Source organism: Herpailurus yagouaroundi, unplaced genomic scaffold (genome assembly GCF_014898765.1).
Source record: "Herpailurus yagouaroundi ecotype Mexico unplaced genomic scaffold, PumYag 210, whole genome shotgun sequence".
NCBI lineage: Eukaryota > Metazoa > Chordata > Mammalia > Carnivora > Felidae > Herpailurus > Herpailurus yagouaroundi.
Window position 1 is genome coordinate 7862161 of NW_024412441.1, and position 25932 is coordinate 7888092.

At 37.8% G+C, this 25932-nt stretch overlaps 2 long non-coding RNA genes across 2 annotated transcripts in view; both read right to left on the reverse strand.

The window, feature by feature from the left end:
* The window catches only part of LOC121016296 (uncharacterized), an 887083-nt gene that overhangs the window by 72784 nt on the left and 788367 nt on the right, over window positions 1–25932 (reverse strand). The window lies entirely within an intron of this gene.
* On the reverse strand, window positions 5190–15371 carry LOC121016297 (uncharacterized). The gene is made up of 2 exons (XR_005784212.1): window positions 15327–15371; window positions 5190–5594 (listed from the first exon to the last, which is right to left on the reverse strand). It is a non-coding gene; the product is annotated as an uncharacterized LOC121016297 (long non-coding RNA).

The following is a 25932-nucleotide window of genomic DNA, read 5'->3' on the forward strand; positions in this document are numbered from 1 at the left end:
TTCATGCAGGTGCACAAAGTGTTCACTGCACTATTGTATACCTGGAAAACTAAAAATTAACCTAAATAAACATAAATAGAGGAGTGGAAATATTAAAGTCTATTCACATCATTGAATACATAGATAAAATAAAATTACTAGGTCTGAATAATGTATCAACATTGGTAAATATAAAAACTATGTTTAATAAGAATAAAATTAGTCCAATGTTACATGTAACTTCATACTATTTATATAAATTAAAAACATACAGACTCTCTATTCTGCTTTTAGATCTCTTTATCATTAGACCAAAAACGTGCTATCCTAATTACAACTGTTTTATAATAGATCTTGATATTGTGTGAGCATCTCTCTCTACCATGATCATTTTTAGTGATATTTTGTTTATTTCTGGTCGTTCTTTTTTCAAGTAAATTTTAAAAGTAGCTTCTGAGAATTAAAACGTGTTGATATTTTGTTAGAATTACATTGATTCTATTGCTCTGATAATTTAGAGAGAATTGATACCTTAGTAACAGTGAACCTTCCTACCCGTACAGATGATACTTCCCTCTATTTTTAAATCGTCTTCACCAATGTCTTTCAGTAAAGTCCAACTTTCTCTAAAAGTACACGGTGTATCGTTTGGTATCCTGGACACCTTATCTATTTGTTTGGTGCCTAATATCTCTACTTGCCCCCACATTTGCCACCCACCCAATTGTATATTGTGTTTTTGTTCCTTTTTATTTTTTATTTTTTAAATTTTTTTTTCAACATTTTTAATTTATTTTTGGGACAGAGAGAGACAGAGCATGAATGGGGGAGGGGCAGAGAGAGAGGGAGACACAGAATCGGAAACAGGCTCCAGGCTCTGAGCCATCAGCCCAGAGCCTGACGCGGGGCTCGAACTCACAGACCGCGAGATCGTGACCTGGCTGAAGTCGGACGCTTAACCGACTGCACCACCCAGGCGCCCCTTTGTTCCTTTTTAAAATGAAAACAGTTCTCATTTGGGAGGTGAAAGAAGTTTTATCTCCTAACTTTTCTTTACTATTAATGAAGTTGTGGGTGAATAGAGGACCATTAATATGTGCCAGATTCTACCACGAACACTGGTCAGATATTAAGGGAAAATTAATTGCAAAGAAAACACTTCTATGGTGAACGTGTCAGAAGCCATGATTTACTAGCTGTGTCTAGACGGTCTGCTCCAGATAAAGGTTGGCTGGACAGCCTGGGTTATGACAGATGCGGCTGACTGATCATCATTTAAAGGCAGCATTAATAACATACTTTCAGAGAATGTAAACAGAGTTAAGTGGGAGGTTGCTTGTACAAGTAAAGAAGTTGCAGATACTGCCCTGATTTTGCTCTTCTTTCTCCCCAGTCTGCTTGCATATAGGCCATTCTAATGTTATGATTTAGAACCTGCCTAGTTTTAGGAGTATTTTCATATTACTGACCTAACCCCACCCTTAAACAGCCATAAAGACTTGTATTCATAAAACATATCCAAAGAGTGCTGATTTATTACAGGCCCCAATGTGGCCTCTTCCATCATCTTCGGGTCTGCCTATAGGCTCCTAGTTACCAGCTAAAAATGACAGTTACTGCTGTGCCTCAACTGGAGATAAGGCCAGCTATCTGTAAGACTTAGCATAGTCTAGACACTTCTAAAAATGATGTAGTTTTAGTGAAGCTTTGAATCTGGATCCATTGCCTATTTATCTGGGAGGGGAAGCCCATTTTGCACCTGGTGGCACATTTCCAAGAATGTTTAATTTTGCCCATTTGTACCACTAGCACCTTTGGGTGGTTCAGGACTAAAGAAATGACACTCTTTGTAGAAACCTTCAAATATCCTAGCTTATGTCTATATTTCATATCAGGCAGCAATGAGTTGGAGAGAGCTCAGCTTCTGGTCACAAGTTGTGAAGTAAATCCTAGTGGTTATTGACTTAAAAAATACATGGTCTTTTGCTTTTTGTCCATGCACAGTTATAGTACAAACAAATTATAAAATATTCACCCTACCTAATATGAATTCTATTCAACTATTATATGTTGGCTGACACATTCCTTTATGTTCCTCAAATGCATTTTATGGTTTATCTGGGTCTTGGGTTGTAATTTTCAAGAGGATAACATCTGTGGTGGTGAATTGTTTTGTGCTGTATCATAAGCAGGTAGTTGTATAACAAATGCTGTTTGAGGACAGTCATGGTAGTGGTGACTCTATATACATTTGTCTTCAGTATTAGCATAATTGACGTGATTTGGAGTTTGATGCGATTGGTTGGACTATAAACCTGGAAGTGTCTTAGCATCTTTCCATGAAATCAAATAACTGGTTTCTAGCTTAAAGGCCAGACGGGAAGTTATTCTTGCTGGAGAGGTACAGGATAAATCTCCTGCAGAGCTTTAGAGTGTCAGAGGATACACGTTCAGAAACAGTCTCAAAATGTGGGATAGAGGCAAGGCTGCAACACCATGTGGTCACTTCTAGAGGAGGAAGCAAGGCCAACAACATACACCTTGCACAAAAGCTCTTCCCAGAGAAAAGCCAAAGCTCCTTAGCTGTACCTTTGAGGAAGGCTCTTACCTTAAAAGGAATTTTAAGTGAGAGAAATATGACTGCATGGACTTTTGTTAGTAATAATGTATCAATATTGGCTCATTAGTTATGGTAAATGTATCATACTAATGTAAGCTGTTAATAATAGGAGAGGCTGAGTGGGGGGATACACGGGGACCCTCTGGACTATCTTCACATTTTTTTCCTGTAAATCCCAAACTTATTTTAAAAATAAAAAGTTTATTTTAAAAAAAAGGAATTTTAAACAGAGCCTAGGACCAAGAACCTTTTGGAAAATAGTAATATGATGAAAGTTTTGTTCTAACACACAAAAATAAAGGCTGCAAAACTTACCAAGACATAAGTTGTCAAAAAGAAGGGGACAGATCTGATGTGTTGGGAAGATGGGGGAAGTTGATTAATGAGAAAATAGCCTTGGCTTAGTGCACAGGGAGGTTGGGATGGGAGGATGGGATGGGCTTAGTGCACCTGGGATATAGGGATTCCTGAAACTTTGGGTGTGGGGCAGAGTTGGAGGTGGGAATGGACAGAAATCTATCCATGAGAATTTCAAGTGTCTGGCACAGGAGTATGGGAAAGTACTCTGGTAGAAAGTTCCCTGAGTTGGTTATGACTGGCAGGGATCAGCAAAGGCAAGATCAGGTGTATCTGTCCATTTGCCATACAAGGTCTTAATCATTCTCCTTGCTCGAGGGCTTTGTGTGTTTGAAGTTATCTGAGGCACATGTGTTAGCTGTGGCAGCAAGGGTGACATCTGTTACTTTGGTGAGAAGATTCTCTGTGCTTTCAAGGGATGGCCAGTTAGGGATGGCAGTAATAGCCATGTAAGAAGTACAAGAACAGATATGAAATACCTCAGTAATCTCTGTCCCACCATCTGACTCAGAGAAGGGGAGAATTGAAGGGTCAAACTTGTCATATTTCTCAACATCAGGACACTAGAAGTCAGGGGAACTTCCCAAGAAATTGTGATGAATTGCCTGATCTACAGCCCATATTCTCTCCACAGATCAGCGCATCACTTGATTCTTCACTTAATGACCTGGGTGACCCCCCTTTTTTTGTCCCTTTGGATTTGATTTCGTAGCTCTGGTGTTTACTCTGTTGGGACCTCCATAGGATCTTGGTTCCATGCACCGAAAGGTGTAATGAGGATAATATTTGCAAATATTTAAGTCATGAACTTAAAACTTCTTGGTTAAGTCACTGACGGAACCAAAGGTTTTAATCTCCAAGAACAGGTACTAGAGTAGAACAGAACTGTGTGAGTAGCCTAGTGGTTTTCAAACTTTTTTTTGATGACCGTGACTTGTGGGAAGAAATTCATTATGGGTCACGACCCCATACACAAAACTGTACATATAAAAAACTGAAATGTTTACTAAAACAATACCAACAATGTGCCATGTACCATGATTTTCTTGTCCTCACCTATTCTAATTTGCTTTTGACAATCCCTTTTGTAACTCACAAAACTTACTTTATAACATTGCAGAAGTTTGCGTCAAAAAAAAAAAAAAACAATGGTCAAGAACAAAGGACAGCAAATTATGACCAAGTATACTGACTCTTTTTATAAAGATTTATTGGAACACAGCCATGCCCACTCATTTAGTTATTGGTTAGAGTCGCTTTTGTGTAGTTGACAGAAAGATCATATGACCTAGAAAGCCTAAAATACTATCTGTTCCTTTTCAAAATAAGTTTATTGACCCCAAGTCTGGAACAAAGAAAGGTAGTTTATTTATATAAATGAGTATACATATAAAATACATACTCATATTTATAATTGACTTTCATATTTTTATACATATTTATATCTCTATAGGTCTGGGTATATTTTTCAAGGAATTTTTTTGTTGCAGTCAAAATATGCTATGGTCATGTAGAGTATAGTGTCCACTGACGACATGTCTTGGGAATATTTAGTGGCTGCTGTCATTGAAGTATGTGAAAGGCATGAACATTTTAGGGTTGCCTGTTGAACGGGAGATATGGATTCTTACAACAAACAGTGCTGGACAACTCGAAGAAAGAATGATAATAAAGAATTCCTAAATTTTTGGCTCAAAAGATAGACTGTGTACAGGGACCTTTTATGCCAGATAAACAAATGACAACAACAACAACAACAAAACAAGTCATACATTTTAGAGCTTTAGGACTAAGAGAAAACGTGTAAGTTTGATCTTACAGTTGCTGATGTGCAGTTTGAGTTCATGGCTTCTACTGTCTATCAGACAGAGCATTGGTTGTTGCAAATACTGTTGTAAATTGTAAAAAATACTATTGAGGGTCCATTTGTGCTCTGATCTTCTGATCCAGATGGTGGTATTGGTCACATATATGATGAAAGGATGGGAGGGGACTGGCAGTGCATGGTGATTGTCAAGCAAATGCAATGGACACTTAAGGCCAGGGGAGATCAGGACAAGAGGAGGTCACAGCTGAGCTGGAGAAATCACAGGGTGTTATGGACTAGGAATTAGGGACATGTGGGCCTGGGGCCAGGCTATACCTGCCTCTTACACTTGAGCAACTCACACAAACTTTCTGGAACTCCTGAGTCTTTGTCAGTAAAAAAGGAGTTCAGTAACAAGTGATTTTCAGAATCATTGTATTTATTTATTGCTGTACATTTTGTAGTTTCACAGTCACACAAGAAACATGAACTAAATAAAACCTTGAGGAATTTAGGATTTTGTTAAGAGTACTTGGTGTAGGACATTTCACAAGCTGGGAATCACATGAACCAAAGTGTGGAGCAGAAGAGCGCAAAGTTCCTGTTTGGGATGCAGAGGGGTTTGTCCTAAATATTATCAATAAAACATCAGAAGACAGATATTTGGAATTGTAAATAATCAATACTACATAGTGGAGGAAGGGGACAGCATAATTGGATTTGGGCTTATGGTGAAAGGTGTTGATTTCGATCTATCCCTTTTTAACTGTGGTTCACTTGAATCCTTAAAGTTTCTTACTGTGGCCTTTGGTCAATATCATTCCTCAAACTCTAGAAAAAAAAGGCACAGTAGAGAATTATTTCAGTTCTTGTATTTTAACCTTAGAGAAGAGTTCCTATCCTAAAGACATGTTGTTTGTAGATAGGCATTATTACCCCATTATTCAGCTGCACAAGAACATGTGCCAGTGGAGGAGTACGTGGGTCTATGTCATGATTTTTTTTGTGCTTATATATTTCTGAGAAATATATTGATTACATAATATTTGGTGTCCTGCCAAAGTGAAAAATACACAAAATCTTGTAAATTTTCAGAGTCTGAGGGAGATGCAGAGTGACATTTCATCATTAGCAAATTTACGCAATTCTAATTTAAGCAAATTAGCAGTACTCTGTTTTAGGAGGTTAACAGCTTTTGTGAAGAAATGAGGTTAAGTAGTTTGTTTTGGTTTTGATAAGTCATCCTCACAAGATTGCATTTTTCTTATTAGCCATCTTTTCATTTCATAGGCTATAAAATAGTATTAAAGGGATTATCTCAAATATTTGATGTTGCTTTCTATTTATGGTTTTAATCATGTTTCCAAATGATTTGTATTTGACATTAAATTTAATATAACATTGAGTATTGGATATTGCCATCTTGAAGCTCCCACCATGGCCCTTCTTGCTGTTTTCTCTCACAGAAATGCTTCTAAAGATGATAGGAATTGTATATGAATAATCACAGTTTATATATTTAAGTGTCACTTTCCTCTTTCAAATTAAAGCCTTTATCAATGGAAATGGGATTAACTCTGTAACGGAAGTGCTTGAATAAACACCATTAGTAAGGAGAATATGATTTCTATTACACTTCTCAAAGAAGTAACAGAAATAAAGAGTAGTATGGGTTATCATCAGTAATTGGTTGTACCATTATGGAGTAACAAACTAGCTTTATGTGTTTGCTTGGTAATGAAGACAAGTTGCTATAAAACACTGCCTAAGGTTTTATATTAACTCCTTAACCACAATTATTTGTAATTGAATAAGACGAGTTGCAGGATGTTTCAGAAACCGGTCAATATAGTTTAGGTAGATTACATGGATTTTTACCCTGTATAAGTTAGATGTCTCTAAAGTCCTATATCAATATTCTCTATTCTACTCATCAACCCACCTAGCACCCTGGCAATCTAGAATACAGGTAGTTTGTCATATAAGATGTGGTAATCAGAAGACTCATCTAGATGTTAGAGTTAATAGGTATATAAACTATCTTGAAGTAACTATCCTTACAGACAGAAATGGAAATACTGTAATACTCAAATAGCTTGTGAATCACAGCACTCTCTTCACTGCCTCCCATACTTGGAGATGTTAATTTTCCACTGTTGAGTAGTGTAGGTTGGGTATGATTTCTGATATTGTTTATAGGTATGTTACAATGTCAGTATGATTGAAACATGAACAGTCATAATGGGAAATAGATTTCAGGGTTAGTATGAACTAAAAGGAAATTTATTGTGGATTATGCTTTAAAAAATTAGTGGTCCAGGAACAGGTTTGGTTGTTGAGTCTGACATGCTACAGAGGCAGCTAAAAGGAATATAATAAATGATTTGGTTCAAGACATCTCAAGATGGTGTCAAACTGGAGATATAAGAGGGCACAGTGTTGCTGCCTATTGGTTGCTATTAGGGAGAAACTCATGAAGATGCCTTGAGCCTTGCATGAAAGATTAACTAGTTTATTTATTCACTATTTCATTCATTCATGTTGTTCATTGTTAACCACATCTGTTAATTGCATGCCTTCCATGTTCTAGGCACTAGATATATTTGATGGAACAAAACACACAGAGTCTCCCACTGTGAAATTTACGTACCAGTGAGGATATACAGATGATAAAGAAATACACAGATTCTTTCTCCATAGTGTAAGAAACACTATAAAAAAATAAAGGAGGATAGATGGAATAGGGTGTGACAGGGGAGAGAGAGGTTTTATTGCCTTCTTATAAGACTGGTAGGGATTGGGAGGTTGAGAAGCTTCCTTTTAGAATGAGAGATATTGCACCATGTGAATACAGACAGGGATGATGTAAAAGAAGGAAAAATGAAAGCTTCAGGGAATCAAGGGAAACACTCTGAGAGGAATTCGTGATTAAGTGTGGAACATGGGGTCTAGTATGAAAGTGAAGGCTTGGGCTTAGATAGAAGTGTGGATAAATGGGATGATTAAAATTGAGATTAGTGGAGAGGCCCAGGTAGTGGTGATGCCATGATTTGGCCATGGGAGTAAGTGCTGATTTAGGTCAAGGACAAGATCATTGAGACAGAGAAGTTCATGGAATAAGGACATGGGGAATTATGGATAGTTATGTAGTGATTACTGAAATCACCAAAAAATTATGGCAGCAGGGGTATTGGAGAGCATTACAGTGAATCAAATGTTAAATTGCACATGGAATAGAGGACATGATCTAGGGGTTCTGTAGATGACTGCAACAATATTTACATGAACATAAACCCTTCACCACTTGGGAGATGGGAGCTCTTGTCTGAGATCTCTTCACTGAGGGGAAGGGGAGGGTTTGCATTGGTCCAGTGGGATTATCCTTTATCTGGAGCTTCAGGGACTTTGAAAACCAAAGTGGATACAAAATTGATAGTTGATTGGGTGAGCTGAATCAGTCAACTGGAAAAATGTGTATGTTTGGTTCATCAAAATGAGGCAGTGCTGGGACAAGGTATGAGGCATACAGCCAAGAGATTGAAGGACCAGGATGAGGGGAGCAGAGGAGAGTGTGGGAGTCAGGTAACTAGAAGGCTGCTTAGAGATAGAAAGGTTAGAGCATGGATACAGGAGGTTGCTGTTACATTTGGTCTTAGGAAGGGTCCCTAAATTGAGTGTGACAGAGGTTGTCCAGCCGTATTTACTTAAAGGGCCAAGATCAGAGTAGACAACATCCAAGTGCCAAAAATACTGTCTCTGCTCTATAATGACTTTTTTTTTTTTTTTATAATTATGAACACACCAACCACACCAGAACTGCCTCTCTCCATTCCAATCATTGCTTCTAAAAGCTTGTGTTTTCATCATTCCAGCAGCCATTTTGATTTGGGCATATTGGGATAAGAAAGTTGAAAAGCATTTTTCTTGGATTAAGACTGTTAAATAAGTTTTAGTACAAGGACCGAGGGTTTTTGTTTGAGATTGCCCCATCTGAGGGCCTTGGGAAAAGCAAGGCAGCATCTTCTTACTACTTCAGGCTGGATCGATCTTAATTAATGTAAGCAGGGAAGGCTGGGATGTAGAGAGGTCCTGTTTACCCCACTGATGTCCTTGGGACCCCAGAGACCGCTCTCATTTGCAATGACATTTAAAATTCTCTCTGCTCTTTCCGTGTTGTGGTCTGCTTTCCTCATTGAGTCTCTTTATGTTCACAGGCTGTGTAAGATTTTCTCTTGTCTCAAAAAGCTGCTCAAAATGCAGAACCTGGCTTCTCTCCTCTTTTTGCTCCCTGCTGTTCTTAAAAATAATTGCTATATATAGTCAATCCACAAAACATGAGAATAGGTAGAACCTTTACACATTCTACATTATAAATTTAAGATCGCAATCTCTTCATTTTCACAAATGCCAAAGATGAGGGTCTCTGCTTTCATTTCGTTCTTGTCAAAAGGACAGAATTTAGTTGGTTGACTTACTTTTTATCATCCAAACATTAATTTTGCAAAGCAAAGAAACTTTTCCAGATGGACTTTAAAAAAGATAATTTATCTGATCCCTAAAACCCAAATCAGAGGTAATACACTGGGAAGTTTTTCTGGGAATCTTTTTTCTTTTTCTTTTTCTTTTTTTAACATTCTCATGTATCATTCAGTAGATTTCCTCTCCATATGCAGAAATAAAGTGTGTGAGTCTGCATTTTTGTTATTAAAGTAAAACAGGTGTATATCTAGAATGTTCTACCCTAATGTTCAAATTATAAATGGATCCTTAGAACTTTGATTCTCAATCTTGACATGGAAATATTAATCTATTTTCTTTAATTTTTGCTGCCTGTTTTTGAGCAAGATGACTTGATGGGACATAAAAACTCCTAAAGGTTGTAAATGTGGGGGTAGTAAAATAATTCTGAGTTGGTGAATTGTCAAGTTCTTATCATGGCCCTAAAGTTACTGTCATTCATCTGTTTAATTCCCTAGGGAGTTTCCCAGTTGCTGTTCCAACCCTTCCACACACATCTTCAGCTTTCATCCACCCATCATCCCTTAGGTAACCCTGCTTTCTCTTTACTTGGGGAGATTTTAAACCGTCTTTGAAACCATTTGACTGCCTCAATTTCCTCCTACATTAAACTCCTTTCACCTTTCAAGTTAAACCACAGTGTTTTAATGTGGTCATGGTTTTGAAATGTTTCTAATTGACTGCTGTACAAGCTGTTTTTAGGGCTCCTGAACTGCACTTCAACTGAGATTCTTATAGAGGAAAGTCTGTAATAAATCTCATTTCATCTTAGTTCTATATTTATGTTGAAATTTTTTTTACATTTTTGAATTTTTAACTTGGATTCGCTTCTTAAGATATATTTTGAAGGAGCCATGGGTGTTGTATTTGCTGATGTCTAGTATGCTTGGGACTGTGTATTATGTTGCAAATTAGATTTAAAATCAGAGTTTCACAAGTTCTTTTATAATCTGTAAAGCAGGTAGAACACTGAACATGTATAAAAGGAAAGAAGACAGGATGAAATCTTAGCAGTATTAACTGAAAATTTAGTTCACAGTTATCCTAAGGAGCAAAACACAGATTCATTTGTTAATTAACAAATGTTTATTGAATACCTAATGTGTGCCAAGCACTATTTTAGGTACTGAGGATACAGTAGTGAATAAAAGGTGTCAAAAATCTTTGTCCTCATTGAACTCATTATCCTCAACAATAAACCAGATTAATAAATGCAGAGTGATAAGAGCTAAGGACAAAGAAGTTGAAGGGGAAAGAGGATAGAAGTATTGGTTTAGAGACTGAAAATATGATGGGCTAGGGTAGTGTTCATTGAAGAGATGATTCCTTTTTATTATTGAAAAAAATTTAGTTTATTTAGTTTTAAAGAGAGAGAGAGAGAGAGAGAGAGAGAGAGAGAGAGAGAGAGAGAGAACGAGCAAGGGAGGGTCAGAGAGAGAGAGAAAGAATCCTAAGCAGGCTCTGCACTGTCAGCTCAGAGCCTGATGGGGGGCTCGAACTCATGAACCATGAGATCATGGATCTGAGCCAAAATCAAGAGTTGGACGCTTAACCAACTGAGCCATCCAGGTGCCCCTGAAGAGATGATTCTTTTTTTTAAAATTTTTATTTAATTTATTTTTTTAATTTACATCCAAGTTAGTTAGCATATAGTGCAACAATGATTTCAGGAGTAGATTCCTTAATGCCCCTTATGCTTTTAGTCCATCCCCCCTCTCACAACCCCTCCAGTAACCCTCTGTTTATCTGAAGAGATGATTCTTAAGTGAAAGCCTGGAGTATGAAGAAGGCAAATAACTTGATTTTTAAAGTGAAGGTTACTGAAAAAGTAACATACCTTATGAGCATGTGAATAGAGATTGGGACTTTCTTTACTCTGTTTTTTGCTGAATTGGAGGCGGAAACTAAAGCAGCGTAAGATCATCCCAGGAGGTTTTGAGTCAATAGAGTGTGCTCCAGGTTTGAATGTTTCTTGCACACGACCTGGTGTATGTTTGGCTTAGATAAATGGTGACTTAGAAATTAATGTTAAAGATGGAAATGACCCTAGAAACAATGTGGCTTAACCATCTCACGGTGTATGGAGAAATGAAATGGTAGCCAAAATGCTTGTTAAGTTGAATGAACCAAAATAATATCTGTGAAGACCCAGCACTAAACCCACATATCTTTTCCAGACAGAGTGTTTATTTATAACATCTCACTTCCCAGTTCCACCCAGTACAGTGGTGGTCATTAGAGAACTATTTTAAACTATCTCATAAGATGTAGCTAGGGAATGTGGGAGAGAGTAGCCAAACAACCATTTCCTTTTTTCTGTCATTCCTCCTCTTTAAAAGTGATAAACTTGGGCATGGCACTGAATTTCAGAAGACACTGACAATCTCATAAAATCTCTATAATGAAGTCTCTATAATGGAAGTCCCCATTTCTTTTCACAAGATTTTCTTCTAAGGTTTTTGTTTTGCTTCATGTTTTCCACCTCTCTTGAAGTGGACAGAATAGTGGAACAACTCCAAGCTATTGCTTTGGATTTGGCTGCAGTTTGTGTTTGATTCTCTGTGCATCATTCAGCTCTAGCCTGCTCAGCTCCTCAAGAGACATTTGTGGGTGAATGAACGTGTACACCTGCATTTCGGGCAAGACCTGTTTCAAGCACAATGCATCCTAGAAGCTATTCTACTTAAGGCAAAACACCCCCTAAACTTTGTAATTGTGCATCTGAATTTTTACTCTTTTGTACACCTAATTTCATGGTTCCATAGACATTGGGGTTGGGATTTGTAACATTTTAGTTTGGTAAGCAGGTTAAATGTGTATGAAGTAAGCCTTTATTAGTGCAACAAGCTTCTTCCTCTCTCTTACATGCGCAGTGCCTTATAGAGATGGTTTCTACAATGTGTAGTCATAGAGGACATTTTCAGAGACTGCTTTCTGCCTACTAAAAAATTGTCAGGATTTTGTGAGATAAAAATCATTATATTAGAAGAGCATTTATGCTGTGATTCATGGAAGGCTATTTGGCTTGTCTGAGTGAAGAGTTGTGTGTGTGTGTGTGTGTGTGTGTGTGTGCGCACGCGTGCACATGCATGCGTGTACCTGAATAGTGCCTATTTACTTGGTTTTCCCTTCTTTTGTCTCATTGTTTCTAGAACTGTCTAATCCTCCATTTCTATCCTGGGACTTTAATTGTTAGAGACAAAAAAAAGAATACTTAAAAGTACAAATACCCTTAAAGTAATTAAGATTTTAGAGGCTGACACTGATTTATTTTAACTTTTGAGATATTTTTTACATGACCAACTCTAGGGGAAGAATGTCTTTGATATGGCATCATCTTAAGTATGCAAAGTGTGGCTTTTCTAGTTACCTGGAATGAAATAAGGTGGCAGTTATTTCTAGCAGTAGTGTTCTTCAAAAGGCTCAGCTAGCATAGTGCTACATATCTAGAAAATGTTCAATACATAGGTGGGGCTTAGTTGACTACGGATGTTGTCAGTTTCTTTTCATTCATTTTTAAGTTTCAGCTGTGCAAGTATGCATGCCAGTAGGACATAATAACAGCCTACTATGGGTCCGTTATGCATTAGTTTCTGAGGTTTACAGTGATAAACAAGAAATAGTTGTTGCCCTCAAGAGATTCAGTTATCATAAGATGATAAACTTCTAAGGCCATTAGATAAATTATGTATACTGTATTAAGCATTGTGATGACATGGCCCCATGCATGGTTCTAGAGATACAAAGAAAATTGATAGAGTACTTTTGCCTCCAGGGAACTTAACAGAGCAGAGGCAAGATATACACATACAACTTGGTAACCAGCAAGGTAAGGCCCAGTACGCTGACAGATGAGTACTTCCCATCTTGTTTCTTCCTCTGTGTTCCAGATGAATGGATGTCTCCCTCATACACTCCACAGAGCCTCTTAATTCTTCCAGGAAGTTAGATTTCCACACTAAGAGTTCTTCCTTGCTTCCCTGTTTTTATTCACCTTTCATTTTTAAACTTGTTTCTCACATCCTCTCATAGTTTCAGAGGGAGAATATGTAGTCCCTCTATTCTCAGACTTCTTTCTGCTTGGAGGAGTAATCATTCACAGAGGATAGATTTTTTTCAGGTATATTATCTCCACTGAACCATTTGAGTCCCTTTTGATCTCAATTTTTTTTTTGATCATTTCAGATCACATCTGCAGCAAACCCCATTATTGCCACGAACTCTTTAATCAACTCAGTGACCTTCATCACACTATAGGCAAAGACCCATAGAGGTAATTTTAGCAGAAGTGAATCCCTCATATTTGATTTGATAAAAGGATAAAATCACTCTACTCAACCTAAGTGACCCTATAGGGACTTTTTATTTAACAAAATCCTGGATTAGCTTCGATTGTCAGTGACCATCCTTACGTAAGATAAAATATAATTGCAGGGCAATGTTGATGTCTTGAATTTTGTTTTAGAGGGGAAAGAGATAGAATTAGCTGGAATAAGCAAGAGAGGACAGGAGGGAAAGTGAGTTTTAGAGTAGATTGTATTTTTAGTTTCTTTATTGCGGATACTAAATTCAGATTTCTAAAAGTGAAAACAGTATGTCAGACTGCTTTGTGATGGTGCAGAGCACATCATTTATTCTATAGATGACTGAACAGGGGAATGGTCTCAGATTTTATGACTAAATCAGAAATACATTTCCTTTCTTGTAGATGACTGAATAACATCTACCCCATTAAGCCTTCTGATCAAACTTTTTTTTTTTCTATGAAAAAGATGTACAGTCTTGTAAATGGATCGGTTGTTCTGGTTTTTGTTTGTGTACAGAGATAGGTTTTATTCTTTGTCTGCACAATTGGAATTGCCTTTGAAGTAGGTTTACCACCTCCAATTTCCCCCTGTTCCACTAAGTTTTTCATTCTGGTATTGGATTAATCTTTGTGAAACTCATCTCTTTTATACTCATAATGCTGAATGACCCCATGTTATTTATATCACAAGGTTCAAACATTTTATCCTGTGGTTCTAAAATATTTTAAAAATATTACTTATGGGGGCACCTGGGTGGCTCAGTCGGTTAGGCGTCCGACTTCGGCTCAGGTCATGATCTCGCGGTCTGTGAGTTCAAGCCCCGCGTCAGGCTCTGTGCTGACTGCTCAGAGCCTGGAGCCTGTTTCAGATTCTGTGTCTCCCTCTGTCTCTGACCCTCCCCCGTTCATGCTCTGTCTCTCTCTGTCTCAAAAATAAATAAACGTTAAAAAAATTTAAAAAAATATTACTTATGAGCAGTATTAGTTCTGTTTCAATCAAACGAAACTATTTCTATTTGCCACATCCTCTACAAACTATTTCTAATCTCTTTCTTTAATTGTACTTTCCATTTTCTTAAAATACACCTTTTCTGATCTCCTTACACCTAAAACCTTTTTATAACTTAAGACTGAAAGGCCATTATTTTATAAAGTCTTCCCAGGATCTACTTTTGCTTAAACTCCCAATATACTTTGACATTATGATGGCATAGTGCTTTCTATCCTAGTATATATGTACATGAATATGTTATGTGTATGCATATATATACAAACACACACTTATACAGTTTCTGTGACCTAATTTACTAAAGGAAATAATGGTGAATCTTCATTGTACCACTTCTTTTAGTACTTTATTTCATGTAGTAGATATGTAGTAATCATTCCTAATTTAGGATTTGGTGTGAGGCTTATCTGTATTAATCTGTGGCCAAAGGTATAGAATTACGAAAATCAGAAGTTAAGGGATCCTCAACGTAAATTATTTACTGTGGATACTAACTATAGTGATTTTCATGTGTTTCATGGTGAGACAACAGAAGATGGTATGTGGTAGCTATTGGCCCATCCATATCAGCAAGAATTTCAGGATGCGAAACAGAAAGACCATAAAAATAGCTTTTGCCAGTCAATGGAAATCTTGAAAAACTTACTGAAATGTGATACAAATAAAATATGTGGTTTAAATCCAAAAGAGGATGGGGTGCCTGGGTGGCTCAAGGGGGTAAGTGTCCAACCTCAGCTCAGGTCATGATCTCGCAGTTTGTGGGTTCAAGTCCCACGTTAGGTTCTGGGCTGATGGCTCACAGCCTGGAGCCTGCTTTGGATTCTGTGTCTCCTTCTCTTTCTCTGTCTCTCCAGACTCATGCTCTGTCTGTCTCTCTAAAAAATAAGTAAACATTAAAAAAATTTTTAAAAATCCAAATGAGGAAAAGAATAACAACATGTGATAGAGTATAATATGTGGTCTTGATACTATTAAGGAGGGATAATGGGGTCAGAAACTAAAGGCAAGATATATATATATATATATATACACACACACACACACACACACACACACACACACACATCCACAGCTCAGGCAGCTAGATGACTTGATTCAGAGAGGTAGCTCTCATTTTTCATGGAATTTAACTGTATTCATTGTTCAAGAATTTGGTTCTTGAGCATATTTGGTTACCCCGAAGAAGAAAGCCAAAGGTCAGACAGAATGAACGTCAAAAAGGATATTCAAGAAAAGTTACAGAGAGGGAGGGAGGCAAACCATAAATGACTCTTAAATACTGAGAACAAACTGAGGGTTGATGGGGGTGGGGGAGAGGGGAAAGTGAGTGATGGGCATGGAGGAGGGCACTTGATGGAATGAGCACTGGGTGTTGTATGGAAGCCAATTTGACAATAAATTATATTTAATATAAAAAATAAAGCAAACAACAAAATATCATAAATAATATACAACATTTTCTTGTTGCTTTACAACAAGAAACAGTGAAAACATTACTTGCAGGGAAAGGTACAGCTTTCAAATACTTACATATTAAAAAATAAAGTATGGAAACTAAAAAAAATTTTTACTCAAATAAATGAAATTTGAATCTATATATTACAAAGGTCATTTTGTACCTGTAAAAATGGACCCAGGATGATCATCTCCAAAACATAGCAAAGAAAGAAGACAGAACCATTAATAAAAGAACCTAAGTAGGTTGACATAAAACTTCTTAACAAATATTCAAAACAATAGGTAAAGAAAGGAGTAATATCTTTATGATACTCAAGAAAGGAGACAAAGGATGTTACTCCATTCAAGTTGTCCTCTGAGTCTGACGGCTGTAGGAAAAGTATGAAACATGCAAGAACTCAGGGGATATTTTCCCCAGAAGCTCTTCCTAAGGAAACTACTAGAAGATGAACTTTACAAAAACATGTAGGGAAGAATTTGACAAAGAGATTGGTGGTGGCTATTTTATATATCTAACTATAGACTGACGATCTCAAAGTTGAGGACAAGAGCTGAAGTTTGCTAGTGTTAAATGCAATACCAAAGTTAGAGTACCACAACTAAAACAGGGGGGAAGGTGGGAGAAAGGAAGATTAAATGATAACTTTGTATATTATTTAAAGCTGACAAAGAAATCACAAAAGCTTAAGCATATTTAAGAGGACAGAGATTAAGCACCAGGAAAAATGAGTACTGACTAAAAGGCATGGTGGAGAAGAAAAAGAGTGAAAAACGTATCATAGTGGTAAAACATTATCATAGTGGTCAAAACTTTCTTCTTTTGAGAGGGGGGTTCAGGCATTACCAAAAATACTAATAAAAAGGCAATCAGCAGAACAAAACAAACTTCCTTGATACTAAAAGAACAGAAAACAAAACTTATTGGCATAAGGCTGAAGATGAAAGGAACAGCCAAGAAATCTTTTGGTAACATCATTTGGTAATGTTGTTATTACTAGTAATATTGATATTGTTATTTTGTGTTTTCTTATATATTGCAAAATAATCCAATAATTAACTGAGTTTTTCAGTGTATGAAAAAGAAGTATTGAGTCAAAGAAATTACATGAAAAGTTTTAATGTTATATTCATTTTAGTAATATCATTTTTAGCTTTAGTTTCATCCATGATAATAGGATGTATTTTCTATTTCTGTCCAGTGACAGGGCATGGGAGCAATGGTGCTTTTTCAGAAATTACCATTTTACTGTCCAAATTTTGTTTTCTAAAAAACGTTCATCACAGAAAGGAATCAGGTTTCTTTGGAGAAATGGCAGACTGCAGGCTGGAGGCCAGGAAAATACAAAGTAAACTTTAGGATACCATGTTGTGCTAGAAAGCAGGGAAACAAAGACTAATAGGATGGGTCAAAGGGTCATGAGGGCAATATTTAAGAAGTTCTCATTGGCCAAATTTGGAACATTTTGTTCATCTAAAAGATTATCGACTATGTTTATTGAAACCAATGGTGAACATAAGTATCTAAGAGGCCATAAAGATATAAAAGAAGAGAAAGCTTTAAAAAATGAGTTGAATTTGAATCAGTAGATTGAATAAAGCTGATTGCTCTCCCCCCATGTGGGTGGGCCACATCTAATTAGTTGAAGACTTAACTAGAAGGGAAAGGCTGACTCTGGAGTAAAGGGAACTCCTTCTGCCTAACTGCCTTGAATTGATACGGTCTGAAACATACTTTCTTGGGTCTCCAGCCTGCTGGCTTTTGGACAGAACTAAACCACAGGATTTCCCAACTCTCAGGCCTTCAGACTCAAACTGCAACTGTACCAATGGCTCTCCCAATGGCTCTCCCAGGCCTCCCACTTTCTGACTGCAGATCCTGGGACTTCTTAGCCTCCATAATACATATGCCAATTCCTCATAATAAATCTTGTTCTCTCAGGAAAAAAAAAGAGTTGATACTATTGGAAGTGACTGTTAAGTTCACTCCTTCTGAAAGTTCATAATGAAAGAAAAATTATTATACATTTATCCTGGCTTTTCAGTGGGAAATACAGTTCTGGAATACTAAATAGTCCAATTCATGACTAAAAGCTTTCTCTGCAGAAGAATGTTAGCTAATATATACAGAATGAATGATAGTATTTAAAATATACACAAATATTAATAATATATATTCATGTATATATTTCCTATATTTACATATATTTCTAGGGAAACCTATTATTTTAGAGGAAAGTTTCCTGTTGTAAAAAAAAAAATTATGCCTGGGTGGCTCAGTAGGTTAAGCTCAGGTCATGATCTTAAAGTTTGTGGGTTTGAGCCCCGCATTGGACTCTGTGCTGATGGCTCAGAGCCTGGAGCCTGCTTCAGATTCTGTGTCTCCCTCTCTCTCTCTCGGTCCTTCCCCCACTAGTGCTCTGTCTCTCTCTTTCAAAAATAAATATATGTTAAAAAAATTTTGCAAAGAAGCATTTATTCATTCAACAATCATTTGAGGACCTAATATGTATCTTTGGAAAAATTGCAGAATGTTTAATATTTTTGTAATTTGTGAAGCTAGATCATTTCAAACAATGGTTATGAATGCCATTAAATTATATAATTTCAGAACTAGTAGGACCCAAACATGTCATTTGGTCACTTCCTTCTCTGTGTCCCTTCTCAATTATAAACAGGAATACTTTTTGGCCTATCAATAACTGAGGGAATATAAAGAAAGTTGCAAATCTAACAAATTAAAAGATCATTGCATCATATGAAGGTTTGGCTTACACTTGAAAAACACTGGGCCCTTCTTCCACTTACTTGTTTTTAACCTTCAGAAAATTAAAACACACAGATGGCCAATCTGGATCATTATAATTTTTTCTTTCTTTGACCAAATTGAAATTTCCTCTAGATTGATATCAGACTTGAGCCGTGTGGCTGAGGTGGTAGTTCAGGGACCAGGGCATACCAGTACCCTCTCCACTCAATAACCGGCAAACTAATTTGATGTTCCTATTGACTTGAATCTGTCTGCTTTATATCTTAAACCTATGAGTGTGTGACCTCTTCTGCAGAGATCTGCTGCTTCTGGGCATTTTGTAAAGAGCTGAAATTGTCTGGAAAACTACTCTGTGTGCTTTGCAAAATAATGGAAAGACAGAGTATTTCCTTTCTGCTCCCTGTAGCAATTCCCCAATAATACCATTGAAAATGTGTGTTTTAATTTTATATCCATGTAGTTTTAGAGCACCATCTCGAGGTATTTGGGTTTCTAACTAGTCCTCCTTATCTGTTTTCTTTTATGATTCATTATTTCTCTCAGCTGTAATTTATATTAGACTCTGCTTCATAACAAATAGCTCCATATTTTCCCAAGTCCTTCTATTTTTTTTTTTTATTGTTGTTGTTGGAACAAAGTGGAAACAAAAGATAATATTAGGCCAGAGTCTCAATCTTGAAATTCCATCCATTTCCTAATGTGTTTAGCAATCAGGCAATTACGAAACTGGCCTTTTCTTTCATCATCTCAGAAAATTAGAGAGATTTTCTTCGTGGTTAAATTGCATTTCTGAAAGCAATTGAGAAGGCTTTTTGTAATTTATGCAGAAACTTTTATTTTCCTCGAACTTTTGTTTATAATTAGTCATTAAAGAAACTTAATTTTCTCTTCCTCCACTCCCATCTCCCCTCCCCCCTCCTTGCTCTCCCCTCTCCTCTCCAATTGTCCTTTTGAAACCTGCCAGGGCCATGGTGAGCTATTTTAGCATTTTGGTAAATACACCATTTAAAGAACAGCACATGTGTGTAAGGTTATGGAGTATCTAATAGAGTGTTCCATGACTCTCATAGCAGCAGGCTTTCCTGGAGACCTTGAACCCCTTTCTGGATACATTTATTTCCCCAGGTCCTGGGTTTTTACAGACAGGAAGAAGTCTAAGATGGCTTAGAGAGGAGACAACAGTTGTCCTGGGGTTTTCCCTCAAATCACTCTCCTCCCCCTGCTAGGACTGTTTTTTCTGATTCCCTGAGTAGAGTCAGAGATCTTGGGGCTCTGTGTTGCTCTGTCAGATGGCTTCTCTAACTGAACTTGTTCTCCACACTCCTTCTGCTAACTCTACCCTTGTGCTTTCTAGAAGGTTTTGCTAAGACAGCGATGTTGTTGTAGTCTGATGCTGTGTCCTTTTCCTTTCCATATTTTCCAACATAGAATCTTGTGCAGAGTGGGGACTTGGGTAAATATCTGCAGACTTATATTGCTGACTGTAGCACAGAGTGAGTTGGTTAGAGTGAGTGTAGTGTGCTGGATTGTTGAGATTTGTAAGGAATCCTAGTGTGAGAAAACCAAGAAGGATGGAGTGGTACCTGGGTTATTTTCTTGTACATTTCCTCTCCTCTTCCTCTTCAGTGTGTATTCACATTGTGCTTAAGTGAGTGTTGGTCAGTGTAGGACTGGAAATAGACCATGTCTCTGAATCATACTTGCCGTGGCTACCATGCTTTTCCGGTTTCTACCCTTCAATCCCCTTATCAGAATACTAGTGGAGGAGATTCTCATTCTCCTTATTTTAAAGATACAGTGAAATGTCTGCATGATCCTGGGGTAGAGGGAGAAATATGGACCATGAGAATTTCAGAGCGAAGTGAAGCTGTATGGAACATTCAAATCTAAACTTCTTTGGGACAGAATGGTTTGGGAGGATCACAAGGCAATAAACACAAATCCAGCCTTCAGTGCACAGGACTGAAGGGTCAGGGAACCAAGGAGAGAGGTAAGAAATGTGCTGAAGGTTGAGATGCCTCAGTGCTGGTGTTCCTGGGTTCCTAACTGGAGAGAGCTACTCAGTTCTGCCTGCCTGTAGGAAGGCCATAGGGGAGAGTGATTCCACATTTGAGTAACCGAAGGCCTTAGAAATTAGCTTTTGTGCCTATGCACAAACCTTCCATTGGCACAGGGTTCCCTATGAAAACATGTATGCACTTAGCCAACTGTTTGGATGATGGACATAACTCTGCCCTTCTGTGACCACCAAGGATCCCTTCTGCAAGACTCCTTCAGGAGCCAGGAAATGTCTTTCTCTTTATACTTCCAACTTAAATGCATTGTGCAGATTCATGTGGCTGCTTTAAGATAGGGACTTGTTTTATTTTGCTTCTTTTCTTTCCTGCACCTTATCTCAGGTTAGCCTTAGACTGGGTAAATGAAAACCCCGGGGGCAGTTGGGAGCTGCTGCTGCCCAGACAGCAGGGCTTGAAGAGCTCTCTCCTCTCTGTTTTTATGTCCTTTCAAAATGTCAGTTAGCACCTTTAAAATAAAGTCTGCCATCAAAGACACACTCTTCTCCTCCCTGTCTGGTGTGCCAAAGATAGACATTACTCTGTCTGCTTCAGTTCTCAGCTTCCTGTCATGTTTGGCAAAAATTTAATTGCCTCTCCTTTCAGAACAACTTTTATTTGTTTTCTTAGCCTCAACATCTCCTCTACAGGAGAGTTTTTGCAGCAGGGAAATGTAGACAGCTTTTGTTTCTGCCTCTTCATGATTGGCTTCCCAATGTCTTTTAAAATGAAATTCTGTGCCCAGAAAGGATGCCACGGGAGCCAGGCAGTGTTGGTTTATTCAAGGGTGACAGTTCTCATAGGCAGCCAAGTTTACTCAGCTTTAACTCCGGGCTGTGTCTCCACTGCAGACAACAGCATTTCTCTGCTGCCTTAGAGTACATGTCGTGTGCTATCTTTGCAAAGTGAATAAAATAATAATTTAAATAATAATAATACTCCTCATCTGGCTTCTCTTATCTTCAGTTACTTCTCTTTAGAAGGTTCTTGCCCTCTATCCTGGTGATTTTATACTAATTCTTTGAAACCTGGCTCAAATGTCATAGGGAATGAATACGGATTCTTCTCTGTGGTCATAGCCGTTTTCACACCCACTGATCATAGGACTACTGCAGTCAGTGCATGGAAGAGTGACAACATGTACATGTACAGGTACCTAACAGCTCAGCACTCCCAACTCTCCCCTGACCCTATCCAAGACTGCGAGATGTTTAAGGTTAATGAACAGGTCATTTATTTTATTCATTCCCAGATCCTCAACATTTAGCCAGGGGGTTGATACACAGTAGTCAAAAGATATTTATTAACTGAATGAGCAAAAGTGAGTGGTATTTTCATACACATATATCACAATTCATACTGTCCTCAAGTATTATACCATGGTATGCAAGTTGATATCCCAACAGGAGCATAGATTGGAACTGTTCATGGATGTACTGATTATGTAAGTGTTTACATAGGACCAAAGGATAAAGAAAAAGACAAGTTTAAGGAAAGAGAGGTGACTAGCTGTCTTCTTTGGAGTTGAGTGAGAGAACTGAGAATTTCTTGAGATTGGCAAACAACAGGAATGATAAAACTTCACAACCGAGGAAATGAGAGAACATATTCACAAGTGTAACCTGATACACCAACATGAACAAACGAACGTGACCTTTGGAAAAGGTATGGAGAGTTCAGGGTTTCCTGATAAAAGTTTCTGAAGCAGAGATGACCCTGGTCTTTAACAGAAAGGAGTGATCTTGAATGTAGAAGACCACTTAGGGAGAAAACATCTGGAGAAGTTGCACCTAGAACTGGGGACTCTGAAGTTTTGAAAGAAACTAGTGGAAATTGAGGTGATGATGAGCTATGCATGGACCATGCTGTTAACACTCTTGCAGACAAAACCAGCAAGAACAATGTATCCAAATTCATGACCCTGGCACATCTCTCATCATTACCCAGTGAGCCAGTGTGTTGTGGAAAGAAGCTCTTACATGGAAAAGCAGACATCTCACCCATTAGCTGTATGACTTGCATAAGTCAGTAACCCTTGCTGGGTCTCAGTTGATTTGTTTGTAATACAATAATGGCATTTTATCTGCCTGAGGGGAAAGGATTGCACTGAATGATCTATCAAGCTCTTCAGCTACCATAAAATCCATTATCTCTCCCTGGAAATTTGACATTGTGTCACTGGATTTTCTTAAGAGTCTACTGTTTAAATGATCTCATTATCGAGGTTCATGAAAGAGAGGTGTCACGTAGTTCAAACAGATCATGTGATCCACCCTGGGTGACCTAAGAATGACTACCTTGGAAAGGACTTTATTTTGGTAGTTTTGAAAACCTACATTTAAGCCAGATGAGCTTTATATTTTAACAAGAGGGTTGAATGTTAAAAGTTGCCTTGTCCTGAAAATTTGGAATGTATAGGGCTGGAATGATAACTGAATATTACATAGTAGTAGGAGTGTTACATGAATGTGATTTTCCTTTCATTTGAAGAGGTTTTGACACTTTGGAGCTCTTCAAAGATACATCTAGTTTTCTGAAGAACTAGAAGTTCTACTCATTATTTTCCTTCCATCTTCTCCCCCATTCCATTAATTTTACATCATCAGCATGTTTGGCATTGTTATGTTGACCTGAAACCATAATTGTATTTCCTATGCTTGGTTTTTAAGTTGATTATACAAATTAAAAACCAGTGAAATAATGTAGTTGGTAAAAGCACAGGCCCTGGAACTGTGTCCCTTGGCTTCTGCTTTTGGTCTGGGTGTTTGTAATTTTGGGTAAGTTATTTAACATCTCTGTGCCTTATTTTCATCATATGCAAAATGCTCACATAACAGTATCTACCTGATAGTGATATGATGAGCATCAAATGAGTACTTGCTGAGCCCCGAGAAAGTACAGTGCATGGCAAGTTGTAAGTGCTCAATATTTCTAATATTTCTTGGAGATCCCCATACTATGAATGGACCCATTTCACTAAACCTGTGCCATTCAAACAAAGATGTCCTAGGAATTTAAGTGAAATCATTTTTCATCTTGTTAGTAGAAGAGAGAAATGCCCTTATCGCATTATTAACCTCTTTCAGGAACTTAATACGTTAATTGAAATAGGGTTTGAAAATACAGCAACAACTGAAGAGGCTTTCTTCTTGAAAATTATTAAATTTGACTTGATGTCTGTCTTAAGGCCATTGCAGAACCGTATTTGATTCTCTGGGCCTCAAAGACCAACTCAACATGGCAATCCCAAGTAGAACTGGTTGATGTTTTCTCTGTGGTGTATTCACCATCTCTCATTATTCTGGTTTAATGCATCACATTGGCTTGTTGTTACCCTGACTTCTCAAGAGTTTTCTTCCTTTGGGAAAAATTTCTTGGAGAAGTAAGGTAGGTGGCTTTTTGGAACTGATGTTGGTGGTTCAACTTTTATTATCTATGCACTACTCCTCTAGTACTTTATTCAAGGCCGAGGCTTCTAGACTGAATTTGGAGTTATTCAAATAGCCTTAGTGACGTGCTTCCCTGACAAGAGCAGTGCAGAAAACCCTATTTAGAGGCATCCATGTGTAGATAAGCATTTATGTTTGGGGAACAGTAAACAGTTCAGCATGTTGGCAGTTAACGGAGTGTCTGAGGGAGTAATGAAACATGAGGATGGATAGGTAGATGGGCAGGGGGAGATGATGAAGAATGTTGAACACTTTGCCAATGAATTTTAAATTTATTCTGTGCTATCTGGCGGAAATAATGGAAAGAATTTTAGTAGAAGAACTCCATGATCAGATTTGTGTTTTCAAAAAAAAAATCTTTTGTGAAAAGTTTCAGGATGATTACAACAACGAGACACTGGAAAGAGAGAAAGAACTGATTGGAGGCTATTGACTTAAAATTTTTGGCAGAGCAAACTTAACATCAAACAATTTTTTTGAATGTTTTATTTATATTTGAGACAGAGAGAGGCAGAGTGTGAGCGGGGTAGGGGCAGAGAGAGATAGGGAGACACAGCATCCGAAATAGGCTCCAGGCTGTCAGCCCAGAGCTCAACGTGGGGTTTGAACTCACAAACCATGAGATCATGACCTCAGCCAAAATCGGACACCCAACCGACTGAGCCACCCAGGCGCACCAACATCAAGCAATTTTTTAAAAGCTTATTTATTTATTTTGAGAGAGAGAGAGAGAGAAAAGTGTGAGCTGGGGAGGGGCAGAGAGAGAAGAAGAGAGAGAATCCCCAGAAGACTCCACACTCAGCATGGAGCCTGACATGGGGCTCGATCCCATGACCCTGGGATCATGACTTGAGCTGATATCAAGAGTCAGATGCTTAACCGACTGAGCTACCCAGGAGTCCTAAAACAATTTTTAATGGTAAGAATGGGACATACTATTCAGCTAGGTGTGACAGATTTTTTTAAAAAAAGGAACTGAAGATAAGTTTATAATGTGAGCATAATAGCAGGTTTGGAGGAAGAAGATAAAGAATATTGATGTTTGTATGCATGTGAGATATCCAGACAGAGATGGATAGTTGGCAGTTGGAAACAAGGACTGGAGATCAACAGAGGGGAGGCCTGGAGACAATGATGTAAGACTCATCCATATGTAGGCTGTAGCCTGTGATACTGGATAAGCTCTTTTCAGAGAGACTCTATTGCATAAGAGGAGCTCTGAGGACAGGAAAAACCTATGGACCACAGATATTAAACAGATGATTATAGGAAGAGGAATCAGTGGTAGGGGAAGCATTTTTTTTTTTTTAATCTCTGTATACCCTGTGTCTAACATGGTCTCTCAATACAACTGCCTATTGGGGGACTCTATGAGACTAAAAAGAGAATTTAGGAATGAAGACATGAAATCAAGAGTGCTGGTGACCTGGAAAGCAAAAGCAGAAATGCAAGCAAGAAGGAAACATTAAGCAAGATTGTAACTATCCTTTGGATTTATACTTTGGCCATTTTCTCTACCTTAACAAGAGTGTGTATTTTAGTGGGATGGTAGAGCCAGAAGCATGTTGCAATGAACCAAGTGGTTCTTGCTAGACAAGGATAATGAAG